The 14,744-nt window shown below is 43.9% G+C and overlaps 1 long non-coding RNA gene across 1 annotated transcript in view; it reads left to right on the top strand.

Annotated features, from left to right (window-relative positions):
* The window catches only part of LOC121067798, a 29,531-nt gene extending 15,057 nt beyond the window's left edge, over positions 1–14,474 (top strand). The window contains exons 2-4 of the long non-coding RNA XR_005818454.1: positions 4,041–4,103; positions 10,395–10,499; positions 13,165–14,474. This is a non-coding gene — a long non-coding RNA (uncharacterized LOC121067798). The remainder of the gene's footprint in view (positions 1–4,040; positions 4,104–10,394; positions 10,500–13,164) is intronic.
* Positions 14,475–14,744: the final 270 nt, after the last annotated feature.

Below are 14,744 nucleotides of genomic sequence, written 5' to 3'. Positions count from 1 at the left end.
AAACTACCTCTCTGAACCCCCAAGCTGTACTCACAAGCTCCACAGGAATGTTTTGCCAAAACGTGCGCTCATCCCTTTCTGGTGAGTTCTAGGCAGGGGAGGTTGCATCCAGAGCCTGCCAGCTAACTCTTAAAATGACACAGCAGCCATTTTGTAAAAAAACGTTCAGTGTGCAGTTTTCTTTGGCTCTACCTATCCATTGCTGTATGGTAGTGAATAAAGAAGGGCTAAAGCCAAGGAGCCAGGTGAGGTTTTGTACAGAATAGGGAGCAGATGAGCTCTGAAGCCCTTCGACACAGACGGATGAATCTCTTTAGGCCCCCAACATTCAGACTTTGTTTAATATTATAGGCTGGGGTCCTGGGATGATTTCAGCTTCCTCTTGTGTCACAGAACAACAGGCTGGCTGAGGTTGGCAGGGACCTCTGGAGGGTCCAACCCCCTGCTCAAGCAGGGACACCCAGAGGCTGCCCAGCACCACGTCCAGGCAGCTTCTGAAATCCCCAGGGTGTGAGGCCCCACAGCCTCTCTGGGCAGCCTGTGCCAGTGCTCCATCAGTGGTTGCACAGGAGCGCTTCCTGATGCTCAGAGGGAACTCTTGCGTTGTATTTAAATGTGTGACTGTGGGACTGGGTGTCACTGTCACTCCGTCCATGTGTCTGTGAAGGGGGAGAGGTCCTGCGTGTGCAGAGGGGTGTTTGGCTGTGTGCAGGTGGCGAGGGATCCTGATGGTTTTGAGGGTGCTCGCGGGGACAGGCAGGGGCAGTGCAGCCATCTCTGCACCTGCAGCAAGAGGGGCTGCCTTGGGGTGTGCTGTGGACGTGGGGGGAACACAAGGAGCTTATGGGCTTCAAGCCTCCAACACGCTCAGAAGAGAAGGAGAAAGCCTGCCGTTAGGGGGTGGCAGTGCTGCTACATGTGGCAGCACCAAAACTAAGCTGATAAAAACCCTGCATAGGAATTCCAGACAAAAACTGAAGTAGATCAACCCCATCTCTGTCAGCGTACCTTGTGTTGCATCTGCCACCACGAAGTGGGCAGATTGTGCTGTGCAAACCACCTCAGGCATTTTGTGGCTGGCTCTCAGGGTGACAAGAGGCACCAAGTGCTGTGGGGAGAGCCCCCACCTGCCCCCCAGCTGGGAGAGAGCCTACACATGGGTAAAGGGGAGGGATACTTGGGATGGGGGTTTGCAAAAACCACCAGAGGAAACAGTGGAAGAGTCGGCATCTTCCACTAGTGGGTCCCAAAGGAAGAGTTAAGCCAAAGTTAAATTAAGATGCCTGAAGTAGATGGGTATTAGCTCACATCTGCTTGGTAAGTGATGCCCTGGATGCGCAGGATGAAGTCACAGACCCCTCAGTTTTCTCCCCCTGGTTTGTGAAAGTGAGGAATTTATCACAGAATGTCAAGTGACTGAGTCATATATCATCAGACTTCAGCAGCAGATTATATAGCAACAAAAAATAAAAATTAAGCCCTTCAAGCCATCTCTGAAACAGAGTTTTTACAAAATGGTTGGGAGTCTTCTTTACTTATGCTGCACAATTAAATATTCAGTATTTCCTGCTAAATTTAGGTTTATTGAAGTAAACAATGATGCATAGGAGCAGAACTGGACAATTCCATTTTTAGGTATTAATAATTCAGAACTATATTTGAAAACAACAGAGGGATATGTACAATACATCATAGAGGTTTTTATTATATCCACCCACTGCCTATCCACCCACACAGAGATCTGGATGCTGTTTCTACGTGGAAACAATATTGCATCCTCATATCATAGACTTGTTTAAGTACACAAAATACACAGGATACATTTACAAGAATTCAGTGTTTTATGTGCGGCCAGATGAGTCATTCTTTTTTTTTTCCTGCAAGCAAATCAGCCTCTTATTATTTGAAGTTGGTATTGACAAACATTCGTGCTTAGGATAACAGAAACTGTGTTTAACAGATTACACAAAAATAGAGAAAACTGCATTCTGCAAAGTAGAAAACATTATGCTAGGATAAAGCTCAGTCATTGAGCTCTCCATTTAATATTATGTTTAAAATCTGAGTACTTTCATTTAGCACATTGTCATCAGTTATCCTGATGTCACTTTAGGGCGTGTAGAAGGCTTTTTGCTTAGGGGCCTGTCTGATACTTTTCTTGTGCAGCACTGGGAGATACCTGTGTGATCCGTGTCACTGTCCTGCAGGAGGGTCAGGTCCCTGACACCAAGGTGGCCACAGCACAAAAAACCACCTGGGATGGGTGGAAAGGGCAAGAGAAGAAAAGGAGAGATGGTTAATGCATCTGATAGGGATGTATGTCTACTGCAGTCTGGGGTTGTGATTTTATTTAAGGATTGATACAGCTTTCAAAGCTGTCTTTTAGCCCAAGTGAAGGAGATTTCAGGGTGTTTTTGTGTGCCCATGGTGCTGAGCAATGGAGAGCAGCCTGCAAGGATGAGTGTATAACTCCTGCTGTGCTGCTCTGCTACCTGTCAGCCTCAGGACCTCTTCACCCCAGCTGCCTCCCAGGGATGCGCAGGGCCGAGGAGAGCTGTGTGTGGGATTGATTTCACCTTCCTGTAGGTCAGTCTAAATGTTGCTCCATAGACACTGCATGAAAGATTCAACACGACAGAGTTAATATCATAAGGAGCCAAATTCAGCCTGGAGGAAGGAGATGAATTTCCAGCAAGTACATTCCAGCAAGAAGCCGAATTAGGCAAAGACCTACATTACACCTCAGGTGAAGTAGGTAAACAGCTCAGTCCCTTCAATGAAATTGCTTCAGGTTTATCCCGGTGAAGCGAAGAACAGAACTTGCCTGGGGAGAGCTTTCTTTCTTTTGTAGCTATCTAGTTATTTTTTCTGCTGCCCAGACCATCTGTTCCATTGATGGGTATGTCATCTTTCGCACACCCACTGAATGCCAAATTAAGCCAAGTCACACAGCTTACACCTCCCTTCTGACTTAGACCAAACTATATTTTATTCCAGCATAAAATAGACATCAGAGCTAAGTTTGCCTCACTTCTGAGAGGAAAGGGTAAGCTTTGGGGTTGGCTCTGATCTTCACCGGAATTGTTGTAGTGGGTCCCACTGCAGCTCATCAGCAGTGGGCAATAGTGGATGCCCAGTGGGAAATGGGATGAATAGGATGCAGGAATGGAGCAAGGGCATCTCCCACAGGTCTGAGATCTGCATTTTTGGGAAACTCTGAGTCTTTCTATCCAGTAACCCTCAAATGGGTTCACTTTCCATCAACCTTCTAAGCCCACAGAGACTTCGTTTGTGCCCTCAGCCTCCTGTGGCAATGAGTTACACAGCCGAACTGTAGTTGATTGAAGAATTACCTCATTTTGCTTTCTTTGAACCTCTCACTATTGATTTCATCTTAAATTCCTGTATTGGAAGGTGGTGAGTAGTTATTCACTGTTTGCATCTTTCTAGCCACCTAAGACCGTTCAGACTTTTATTGCGTCCTCTCTCCGGTATTCTGTTCTCACAGACAAAGGCTCCTGCTCTGGTTAATCATATCTCACATAGAAACAGTTTCAGACTTTTCAGCATCTTTTTTTTTGCCCACATTTTTGAGCTGGGAGCATGGGGACAGAATAGCACACAGTATTCAGATGCAGTCATGCTATGAATCTTTACAGTGGCATCATGATATTTTCTGTTTTGGTCTCCATTTCTTTCCTAATGTTTGCTTTTTTAAATGCTACTGAGCACTATGCTGACATTTTCATAGACCTATCTATAATAACCTCAAGATTGCTTTCCACAGAGGTAGCAGATATTTGGAGGCTATCACCGCATAAGCATAGTTGGGCTTTTTTCTCCCCTGTGCATTGGGCTTTTTTTTCTCCCTTGTGCATGACTTTACATTTATCAATATTGAATTCAGCTGCCTTTTTATTTGCAAGTCATTCTGTATTATGACATCCTTCTGCAGCTCTTAGCAGTTGGCTTCAAGTGTACTTCTTTGAATAACAATATTGTCAGCAAACTTTGTTACTTCATCTTGTCCTATTTTCCAGGTCACTTAGGACAAGATCAATCAGTATGTATTCCTGTGGGACTCCATTGGTGATCTTCCTCCGGTGAGCAAATGGACTTTTATCCTTTGTGTCCTATCTTTAAACCTTTTATTTCTCCATGAGAGTATCTTCTTTTTATGCCATTGCAGCTTGGCTTCTTTAGCATCAGTTTGGCTTCAGCCCCCTGAAAATACAGCTTGAGGACTTTGCGAGGGGCTTGGTCACTGTCTGTACATGCAAGCAACTGAGCAGAACGCTACGGAGATAGGACCCAACAGAGATCGTTGCTGAAAAAAAAAGCACTAGTAGTCCATCTGTTGTGTTTGAGATGTAGTCCTGGGCATGACTTTGCGAAGAAACTAAATCCCTTTTGTTATAATTCAAAAAATGCTTTCTCTCCCAGTGAACATGACGGGATGCCTGAGACAAGCTGCTGTTGTGCAGGCGTGCCCCAGGGATGTCCATTCTCAAGCTGAAGATGCACACAGACACCTACAGCAGTGAAAAGTGTAACTGTTTGCAAAGAGCTAGGTTTACTCCACATTTAATTTGGGAGTCACTGGGACATGCTGGAGCTACCTGACAGCGGAGGAGTGTAATTAGCTGTGCTTTGGGGACTGGATTTATTGATCTGAGTTGATGTTGAGTGAGAAAGACTGTGGCCTGTAGAGGGGAGGTCACCTCAATGTGAGGCTGGGAGACAACTGTGCGTGCCACTGGCAGCTTTGCGAACCTGAGAGAAAAACACTAACAGCTGCCCTGGGAAGGAAGGGCAGTGGAGGCAATTACTGAGTGAGACAAAGCACAAGGCAGCGCTGCACTGAACGTCAGAGAAGCAGTGATTTAATGTTGGGGCGGTCAAACTAATATCAACAAAAGATATTTTAAAATACTGAATTGCGAAACCAAAGGGTAAACGTGTAACTGTCACCCAGGACTCATTGCTAGAAGTGATTGCTGGAACTACGGTTTCATCGGAGCTCAGAGGCAGTGTGGACTACATGAGCTTGCCTGGTGACAGGTCTGTCTTTACAGCTCTGCTACTGACGTTGCGAAATGGCTTTCTCTAGTGATCGCTCCTTTCTGACCCCGGTGTCTCCCTGCCTGTTCACTATATCCTTTTGGATACAGCTGTTCATTTGGTAAAGTCTCTATCCCTTTCCTGCTGCTTTTTTTCCTTTTCTTGAAAAAAAAATCAAAAAACAAAACACTTCTAGATAAGTTTTCATCTTCTATTTGAAAAGCTGTACAGTGTTGTGAGCATTCAGTCATTTGAGGTGCCCGGTTCCACTGACTTCACCTCCCCATTACCTTGGTTTGCTAAAGCTTGCCTTTTTGCAGCCAAGAACCTCAGTTCCACCCCTCTTTCACCTGTCTTAAGGTAGGCCACTCGTTCCAGGGTTGCTCAAAATATCGACATGATTAAAATGAAATGTCACTGGAGCACAACAGGACTGAACTCTCTGACCTGGGGTGTGAATCAGTGAGGGTTAACAGTGAGCGTGGCAGGGGAGACTAACCCATTGCTTGCTAATGGTGGGCATCTGGCAAAGAGCCCTTGCCACCTCTAGGAGAAAGCTGTGCGTAAAGCTGGGCTGCTGGAGGGTGCAGCCTCGAGCGGGGACACTGCCAGTGCTGGGGCCAGCACGGGAGCAACCAGAGCTGAGATTGTGGAGGTGAACGTGGAAATGGCCCCGTGGATTCAGCTTTAGGAGACAGAGACACGACTCCTGCTGAGCCCAGGGAAAGGGGATTTTCGGTTCAGGGAGGCTGTGGTGATGGGGGATTTAGTCAGAGGAAGCCTGGAAATCCAGGTGGGGAGGGGCAGGGAATCCCTGTGACTAACTGAAGGTAGGCGTGACTCAGCGCACCCTCTCACTGCTACACTGGCACCTCCCGAGGCAGGACTGGGTAGCTTGGAAATAAGGGAACAAAACATGCAAATCTCAGAGAGGTGTCTGCTTTAGTAATACCAGCGATCAAGCGTGATCCACAGAGACCAGTGTGAGCGGTGCCTGCCTGACGGAGATGCAGCAAAAGACCAACAACACACTCAGACAAGACAAACATGTCTGAGGAGAGCAATTTGAAAAGAGAAAATTGTCATCAGGGCCCCTGGGGTCACCGCCAGCCCTGCCTGTCGCTGCCTGCCCCCAGGACCCCTCGTCAGCCCAGGGCCACCAGCCCCAGCCCCAGCGAGGCCGCAGCAGGGCTGGGCTCCAGCTTCCCACAGCCCTGACCCACTGTGGGCCCGCGTCCCTGGCCTCAGCCCGTCCTCAGGGATTAGGGTGCTGGGGCTGCGCCAGTGCCCCTGGGGGGACGGTGGGACAGGATGAGCTGCTGGGCCCTGCCCTAATGGACCCACGGGCAGTCCCATGGGGCTGGGCAGGGTTTTGTGAAGCAGCTGCTAGGGCACCTTGAATAACACCTTCTCTTCCTGGAGAAGAAAGCAGCATGGGTGGCGAGTATCTCTCTAGCATGAACTGTGTGATTTGAGAGACGAATTTTCTTGGAGAACCGCATGCAAAAAGGGGTCTAGGCTGTGTTGTGCTCAGTGTTGCAGCCTGAGCATTAGGCAGCTGCTTCAGGGAGCTGATCCACAGTGCTTTAGTCTGTGTCTCCTTGAGAAAAACACGTTTGTGTATCAGGGATCACTGGGAGGGGGAGAATTCCTGTGGACAGAGAACTCCAAGCCAAGGGTCCTCAAAGTTTTATGAAAGAAAGGCCCTTAATGGCTAGGGCATCTGGCAACTGGCCTCATAAAAGTAGTATATATGGGATATGCTACCCTTATGTTCAGTAGATGTAGCATTGAAAATGGGCCTTGGAAAGAAAGTTTGCACGTAAAAACTCCCAGGGGTGTATGGTCCCAAGAACTAATCAAGCCTGTTTATTGCCTAATAATGTTTACATGCTTCAAAATGACTAACTGTGGGTTTCATCCTAAGTGATGCTAGACCATGAATCCCAGAGAAAGCAAGGAGCTCTTTTGCAAGTCTTGCATTATCAGCACTCTTGTTCTTTTGGATGGACCAAAAATGAAAAGAGAATTGCATGATTTTTTTTTTTTTAATAAAAGTGTCAGGGATATGCAAGCTGGTTCTCAGTGGGTAGAAGCAGGTAGCAGTGCAGAAAATGCTCTCTTCCTGGTAAACTGAACAAATGTAAATATGGAAGGAAGTGGAATATAAAGGGTTTCTAGGAAATGTAGACCTGGTACCTCTGCTAGAAATGGCAGTACAGCAGAGCAGAGCTAAACTGCATCCACACAGGTGTGCTGCCCCTGACGGAAGTCCAGTATAGCAAATTTGTCTGTAGGAAGCAAACAGAATCGCTTTCTGTCCCTGTTTCAGTCTGTGTGTGGGCTAATAAGACTCAAGGGGGAATTGTGCTATTCAGGCACAATATGGAGCTGCCTGACAGATTGCAGACAGATGTAAGCCCGCTTTGCCCATGCTCTGCGCTGAGTGAAGCTCAGTTAATGTATTCTGTTTCTCTGTCAGGCTTATTGCATCAAGCTCAGCGTTGTGCTGATAATGCAGTCACGTGTCTCCTGCATCCCAACTGGCTCGCTTCCTACCAGCGTGAAGCAAACTTGCATCTGCCTTCCAAATATTATGTAGGCTTAGCCATGTAATAGGCCAGCACTTCTCAGCCTGCGTGACATGGAGCTGGGGCATGCTGAAAGCGGGAGGGAAAGGATCAGAGGTTGTCTCAAATTCTTTGAAGTAGAAGGGATTTGAAGGTACGTTGTAGTACATAGGCAACCTGGAAGGGGTTACAGGGAGTGAGAGCAGATGGTAGCTTGACTGACAAGTGGAGATGCCGAGTATCTAAGTATACTAAACTAGCTGGGTCCCTGGAAGCTGAAAATTGAACAGTATGTATTTCGTACAGGCTTGTTACTATGGCTGTTCCCTGGCTAGTAGACTATGCCTGTGTGAGCTACCGTCCCTCTTTTATTCTACAGTGTGTCCTCTGCTGTGTGATACAGAGCAACCAAGCAATTTGATTACTGCCATGCTAATGCAGATGCTTCAAGATCTCTCATTTGGACACGAGATGTCATTTTGTCATAAAAATGGCAATATTGATTGCTTCATAAACTACACTGATTATAAGTCAGAGCATAGCAGAGACCAGTGAGATGGCTAGAGGATGTCAGAGAGAATACACCTACTTATGTCTGAGCAGGAAAAGTTTTAACTCTTTCATTTGCAATATTAGTCCATGTTCTTATACAAACACAAGGGTTAAGAGGTAACCCACAGTTAACTCTTAAGTGCATTTTGCCTTAAATTTGAAACTTCATCTAGGAACTCTTTGCTTTATACCTCATTTTTAAAATCTGAAATAGAGGACAAGATTCTAATGCTCTTCCATGATCTAAGGGCCCTGTTCCAACACAATTTGTTTTGTATTTGGAAGAACTAATCATACAGCGCAGTTACCATAAAAACAAAAATATTGGGCAGACTCAGAATTCCCCTTTTTCCTAAACAAAACACGCAGTTGTTATAAAATGCAAATAGAATTTTTCACATTAGTCCTACATAAATAATTATTGTTTCCTGTACAATGGAGATGCCTTGCTAAGCTTAAGCAGATTTTATTCAGTGTCAGAATGAGTATGTCTGCCACTTCCAGCTAATTTTGTGGAGAAAAGAATGCAATAAGCGTGGACATTTATAATCCTATCAATTGCTGGGAACAAAACCAACAATTCTTGCTAGAATTAAGGTGTGTGTGTAGGAGCCAAACCACCCATGAGGATATTAAATTCCTCACTGAAATCTGCAGAGTAACAAAAATGGGCATAATTTAGCGATAATGTTATTTCTACCGTGTTTTAAATAAAATGTTGCAAATGTAGTTATTTATGAGGTCTTATATTTAATTTTGGTTGTAGTTTGCCATTTACTCTTTAAAATGAGTATCCTCCATGCTACATGAAGCTTGTACACAATTAGGCTTTCTCCAGGACCTTGACTCAAAATGTTCCCCCTGGTTCCCACTGTGGCAGGGCTGGGGCCTATGCCATTTGCTATTCTGAGATTTCTCACATGCAGAAGCTGGATGTTTTTACCTCCAGGCAACGCTTGTAACCTAAGGTGTTGCTTAAACTAAAGGGCCTTCTCAAAGAATACAAGATCATGGTGTATCAGACTTCATGCACCTGTCAAGTTGATGCAGGTGGTTTGGGACCAAGGAGAGAGTACAGGTAGCGTAGCTCTTGGGTAGGTACATCATGGTGCTCTGCCAGATCCCTCATTACATTAAACTTTTTTCTCATTTCAATTTTTATGAAACACTTGAAGATGAAGATCTAGCTTGAGATAACTTCTATGAAAAGCCTAAAGAACTTCTGAAGGCTCTGATGATTTTTGTGTGTGATTTATAAAGCAAAATCTTGCTTTTCATTTTTGTTTTAATTTCCTCAAGTCTCTGTTGTGGTGTCTCAAGCATAGCAGTGCAATTTTATGGTTTCAAGACTTCAAAACCACACCATAATTAGCAGTGTTTACTAACCAGCTGAACAAGTTACTTGCCACCTCAATACTGCAATGACTGTTTTTCCACTTAAGGGAAAGTGCAAGGGGTCCGTGGTTTTGTTGCACAGAATTTATCAGCAACCAGTAAATGACAAGAAAGCCCCGTGTGTTGCAGCAAAGCAGGCTGCAGCAGCAACATTTTGCCGTGCTGAAGATATTCTCCTGCTTCTCCCTTGGAAGTTGCTATCTGCAACCAGTTGCCTTTTTGAGTGGCAAGAGATGGATGTTTTGGAGAAACACATTTAAACCTGCAATAATCTGATGTCAAGACCACTGCAAAAGCAATGGATCTATCCCCTATTACTTCAGTTAAGTACTGCACTCCTTCCCCGGTGGATACTGCAGTGTTTAACTACCATTAACCATTAGGAAGGTTTTCCTAAAGGGCATCTTAAATCTGTCCTGCTGCGGCACAAACCTATTATTCCCTCTCCTGCTCCCCATCCTCAGTCACATGGAAATGAATTCATTCAGATAATTTTGCAATAACTTTTTTACATATTGAAAGGCTTCTCACATCCTCCTTTCTAGTCTACCCAACTCCATTTTCTCATTTTTCTCATAACTCCACCTCTTCCCCTAGACTCACTCCATCTTTCCTAAAGTGTGTGATATCCACAGCTGTATACAGTACTCAGCTTGAGTGCTTATATACACTACCCCTGCCTCTTTAAGACTGTCTTTATTCCTGAGATGCTCAGCTCTGAAGCTAAATCATCATTAAAATACATAACTACATGGCATAATATAAAATATAAAATAAAAATATGCAGACAGCAAAGTAACCTTTTTTTTTTTTTAGGTGATTTTTTTAAGAGAGTGTAGATACACAACTGAGATCTCTCAACTAAACAAAAATGTCAGGAACTGAGGAGATGTATGGGAACGGATGAGATGTACAGAAAAGGTGAGAGCTACAAACTGGCTTTGGTAGAGAGCTGATTCTGAGCAAAATGTGGCAGTGCGTGGGAAGAGTTAAAAAGCATTTAGGAACTAGAATTTGATGTAGAAGCTGAAAGGAAAATAATTAAAGGACTTGGAGAATTAGTATACATACCTATTTAGTGCTGTACCCTTTCAGAGCACTTCTGGTGATTACACTCTATAGCATGAAGAAATAAATCCTTTACTCTAATTCTAAACAAAACTAAAGCAGATATTAGTGCATTGATTGTGTTTTCAGTCCCTTCTCCAAAGCAGGAATAAAGACACAGGACCACCACCTTGGTTTCCGGAAAATAACCAAGTTCAAGTGTAGAGAATAAGTCTTACATTGCCTTGCAGCAAGTATGTACTCCTTGGCTCCTTGATTTAGAAAAAGAGGATGAAATGCTTCCTTGCACTTCATTTGGATGTATGCTGAGAGGTTGAAAACTCAAGGTTTCCTGAGTCCAAGTCAGGAGGGCAGATTCCCGTTTCTGTCCCTGAACACTTGGAAGGAACTAGTAAATCACAAGCACTTCTCTTCTTAGTCAAGGAAGTAAAATTTGAAGAATGAAAAAAATGACCAGAGAAGGAGAGTGATGAGTGCACTCAGAGGGAAAAATAACGTTAAAAGCAAGATGTACTCATTTTGCTTTCCCTGATTTCTTTAAAGCAAACCTATCTGTGGGACTGGGAAGCACAGTCTACAGGGATCAACTCTGCCGCAGCAATAGCTTGACTGAAAGGAATCTACTGCTTGCTTTCACCCATGCCCATCACTCGTACTTTCCTGACAGTTCACAGATCAGCTCACTGCCATGAGAAGTGGGTCAGCCCAGCAGCACAGCAGCATATATACCAGATCAGAGAGGACTCGGGCATATGAGTCTCCACAGCCCTCTCCGGCTGCATCCAACAAGCATCTGGCTTTTCATCTGACACGGCTTGGTACCCATTGCTTTGGGGATGGAGATGGTTAGGGTGGCTGTTGCTGAAGAGATTAATCCCTCCCTGTGTTTAAATGTCTCACAGATCAAGAATCCTGTCTGATTTCCCCCTCCCCAACCCGGCTGTACTCCCCTTTGAGTCACATTTGAGTGACTAGACCTTTTCACCTCCTCAGGCTGGAAGCGTTAATTGTCCTCGTGTTATATCTCATTGTGGTTACCACACGTGTAAATAGATGGCCTCAGGCACAAGTGGAGTCTTTCCCTGAATTGGCACAGTTACTGGCCACTGGGCTACTGACTCGCCGCTTCTAATCTCTTGCACGCACTCCCCAAACTGAACAGTGATCTACGTGATATTGTGTTTTAAGTTTATGCCAAAGGAAAGTGTGTAGGCTTCTATTTACTGCCCTATAATATTATTCTTTATTGCACATATCCAGTAGGCATGTAGCACAGCAGCCATTAAATGTAATGTTCGATACATATGGCCAAAGGAGGTGTGTTTAGAAAGCATGGCTAATAGTGTAAGGACAAATTCCATTTTGTTTCCCACAGATATTAAGGCTGACAGACTGTTAGTTGCATGATCATTAGCTAAAGTGAGCTCCACAGCAATGCTTGAGGCAAAATAGTAATAATATGGTGGCAGATGCAGCAGGAACAGCACAAGTCAGCAGCACCAGCTCGCAGTGCTTTTGATTACTCGCGGAACATTCAGATTCCAGCCAAAATCCTTAGGTTGTTTGTTGTTCTGTTTTTTTTCTGTTCTTCTGAATCCTTCCTATCTTCAGGTCTTACTCCTCTACTGACATCAATTTTTCAAAGCAATACCCAGGGACTATAAATTCCATTTTCTTTGAACAAGCATATGGGTAAGAGAACTTTTTTATGGCCGAGGACAGGCTGTTTGTTTTCTAAAATCATGCAGTGTTCAGGTTTCTAATTACTGTTGCGTTTTAAAAATAATTTATGCATACTTTATTAGCAGTGCTCCAAAATTAAGATGTATAAATCTGTGTCCTGATGCCTGTCTTTAGGATAGGAACTCAAAATTGCACCAAACATGTGCCTGTAAATGTAAATCACCCTACTCTTTATCATCTTCCTCCTCGATAGCCCCCCCAAAAAGAGGGTGATAATAAGCATTTTTATACATCCTTCATGATCTGTGTTGCTTACACTGACTATGGCATCAGTGATAGATTTTATAGGTTTGCTCAAAGTCAACCAAATGTAAAACAATCCATGTAGAGCTGTGTTTGCACCCCGAGGGACACATCCACGAAGAACCATGAATCATATTTCATACAGCATATCTGAGAGGCATGGCTCAGCCTTCAAAGTTCACAGAGATGACAAGTTATTGGAGTTTAATTCTATTTTTGCTTCAGTTCCCAAGTGAAATCAGCCACTTCTCCACATTATTTTACATTTCTTCAGACTCTGGCTGGTTTCCTGCTCAGCAACAGCACTGTGCCCTGCTCAGCATTGTGCTGCGCTGGGAGGGACTCAGACACCCTCCAGAACATGGCTGAAATAGGACTATAGAGCCCAGAAGCGTATTCCAGGAGGCAAGGATATGCATTTAAATCAGATTTTCCTTTCAGTAACTAACCAAGGCATTAGGAATTACCCAGCTTTATACTATTACATAGGGCTCACGGATGTTGAGGAATTTTCTCCACTTTTCTCTTTCAGGAACATGTTGGAACTCCTTTATCTTCTGGTATTAACCAGGGTTCCTGCAGTCTGGTGTATAAGGGCTTGATCACATGAAAAAAGAACGGCACAAAAACAGAAGTGCTAGACTGGTCTGATTTTAAGGTGATGTTCATCAGAAATGACTAATTGATGCTCCTTAATTACAGGACAACTACAAGCATTTGTGATTTCTATCAAGATGTATTATTAGAAAATTTTCAACCACTCGTGCTTATTTTAAAGTTTCTGGGTAACCAGCAGGGTGTCAGCTATTTAAGGTTACTAGTTGGTAAGTCATACGGTACCCAGTCCCCACCTCCCCCAGTCTCCTTGCAGCTTCAGTTCTGGCGCCTTCATGTCAATAGATGAATTTAGAACCGGGCCTGAAGGAAGTCTTTGGGAGATAAGCACACATTACAACACTGTCCAGAATAGGGATGCGTCTTGTTGGACACCTTCCTGCTCTCCTAAACTCAGAAATGTGCAAGTATTTCTGACAAGAGTGACTGCTATTGCTAATGGAAAACTCATTTACCACGAATTACCTCCATATGCAGCTGCATAAGAAATGAAGTGTAAACACTGCTGTCAATCAACATTTTAATTGCTCAAATGTTTGTGGAAAGCCAATTCAAGATGATATGAACATGTTAGAGCGAAGTCATCCTGAAACTCTGGCACTGTGTTGTGAAAGTATTTGCAGTGCTGACCCATCTCCACCTGGATTCTTTTAAGACGCTCTGGAGCTTTATTGCTACTAGGATTATTTTTTTTTCTGGTTCTAAAATTGGTCTTGTAATAATAGAAACATGAAATTCGCTGACAGATTCCCCAGTGCACTAGGATGAGCTGAAGCTGCTATTTTAAGCACCCTTGTGAGAAAAGTGATTGGTAGTATATGCAGTGAGCCCTGATTCAGCAAGAATTGTTGCAGGATCCCTGCTTCATGTTCAAGCCATGAAAAACATTGAAGAGGACCTCTACGTAAATGAATGGACAGAAACACTGCAAGGTGCTTGGGCAAGCTCACTTGTTAGTTATAGAAGATTACTCAGGAGAGTCCAGCTCCAGTCAGAGCCTCAGCTGATGAAAATGGGCAGGAATTCAATGAATTCAACAAGGTTAAAATGATTTTACACTTACACAGGATTTGATCTGACATCTGAGTATGAATTTATTTTAATCTCAGCTTAATCACAACTATGTGAATTTATTTTAATCACAATGTAATCACAACTGCTGTCAGTTGAATGTCCCTATATACAGCTGTTGTGCAACAATCATAAAACTGAACCCAAGATAACCATGTTTAGACAGTCTAAACCCGTGGTAGGTGAGAGACCTCTGAAAAAACTTTTTTTTTTTTTTTTTAATTTAATGAGTCAGCTGCACATGGAAGGTGAAGTTTTGAGGGTCATCATCCAGAGTAGCTTCCTAAAATGGCCTGGAAAAGGAGGAGCCTAAAAAGTATTGAGTCAACTGGTAGTTGTAGCAATTGTGCCACAGATATCTAAAATATACTGAACTGAATTAGCTTCATTTTTCCTTCCAGCTGAGGCTGAATTTAACTACACATT

This window comes from Cygnus olor, chromosome 3 (assembly GCF_009769625.2).
Source record: "Cygnus olor isolate bCygOlo1 chromosome 3, bCygOlo1.pri.v2, whole genome shotgun sequence".
In the NCBI taxonomy this organism is placed as follows: Eukaryota; Metazoa; Chordata; class Aves; order Anseriformes; family Anatidae; genus Cygnus; species Cygnus olor.
Note: the sequence above shows the minus strand (reverse complement) of the source record. Positions and strands in the feature narration are given on the sequence as shown.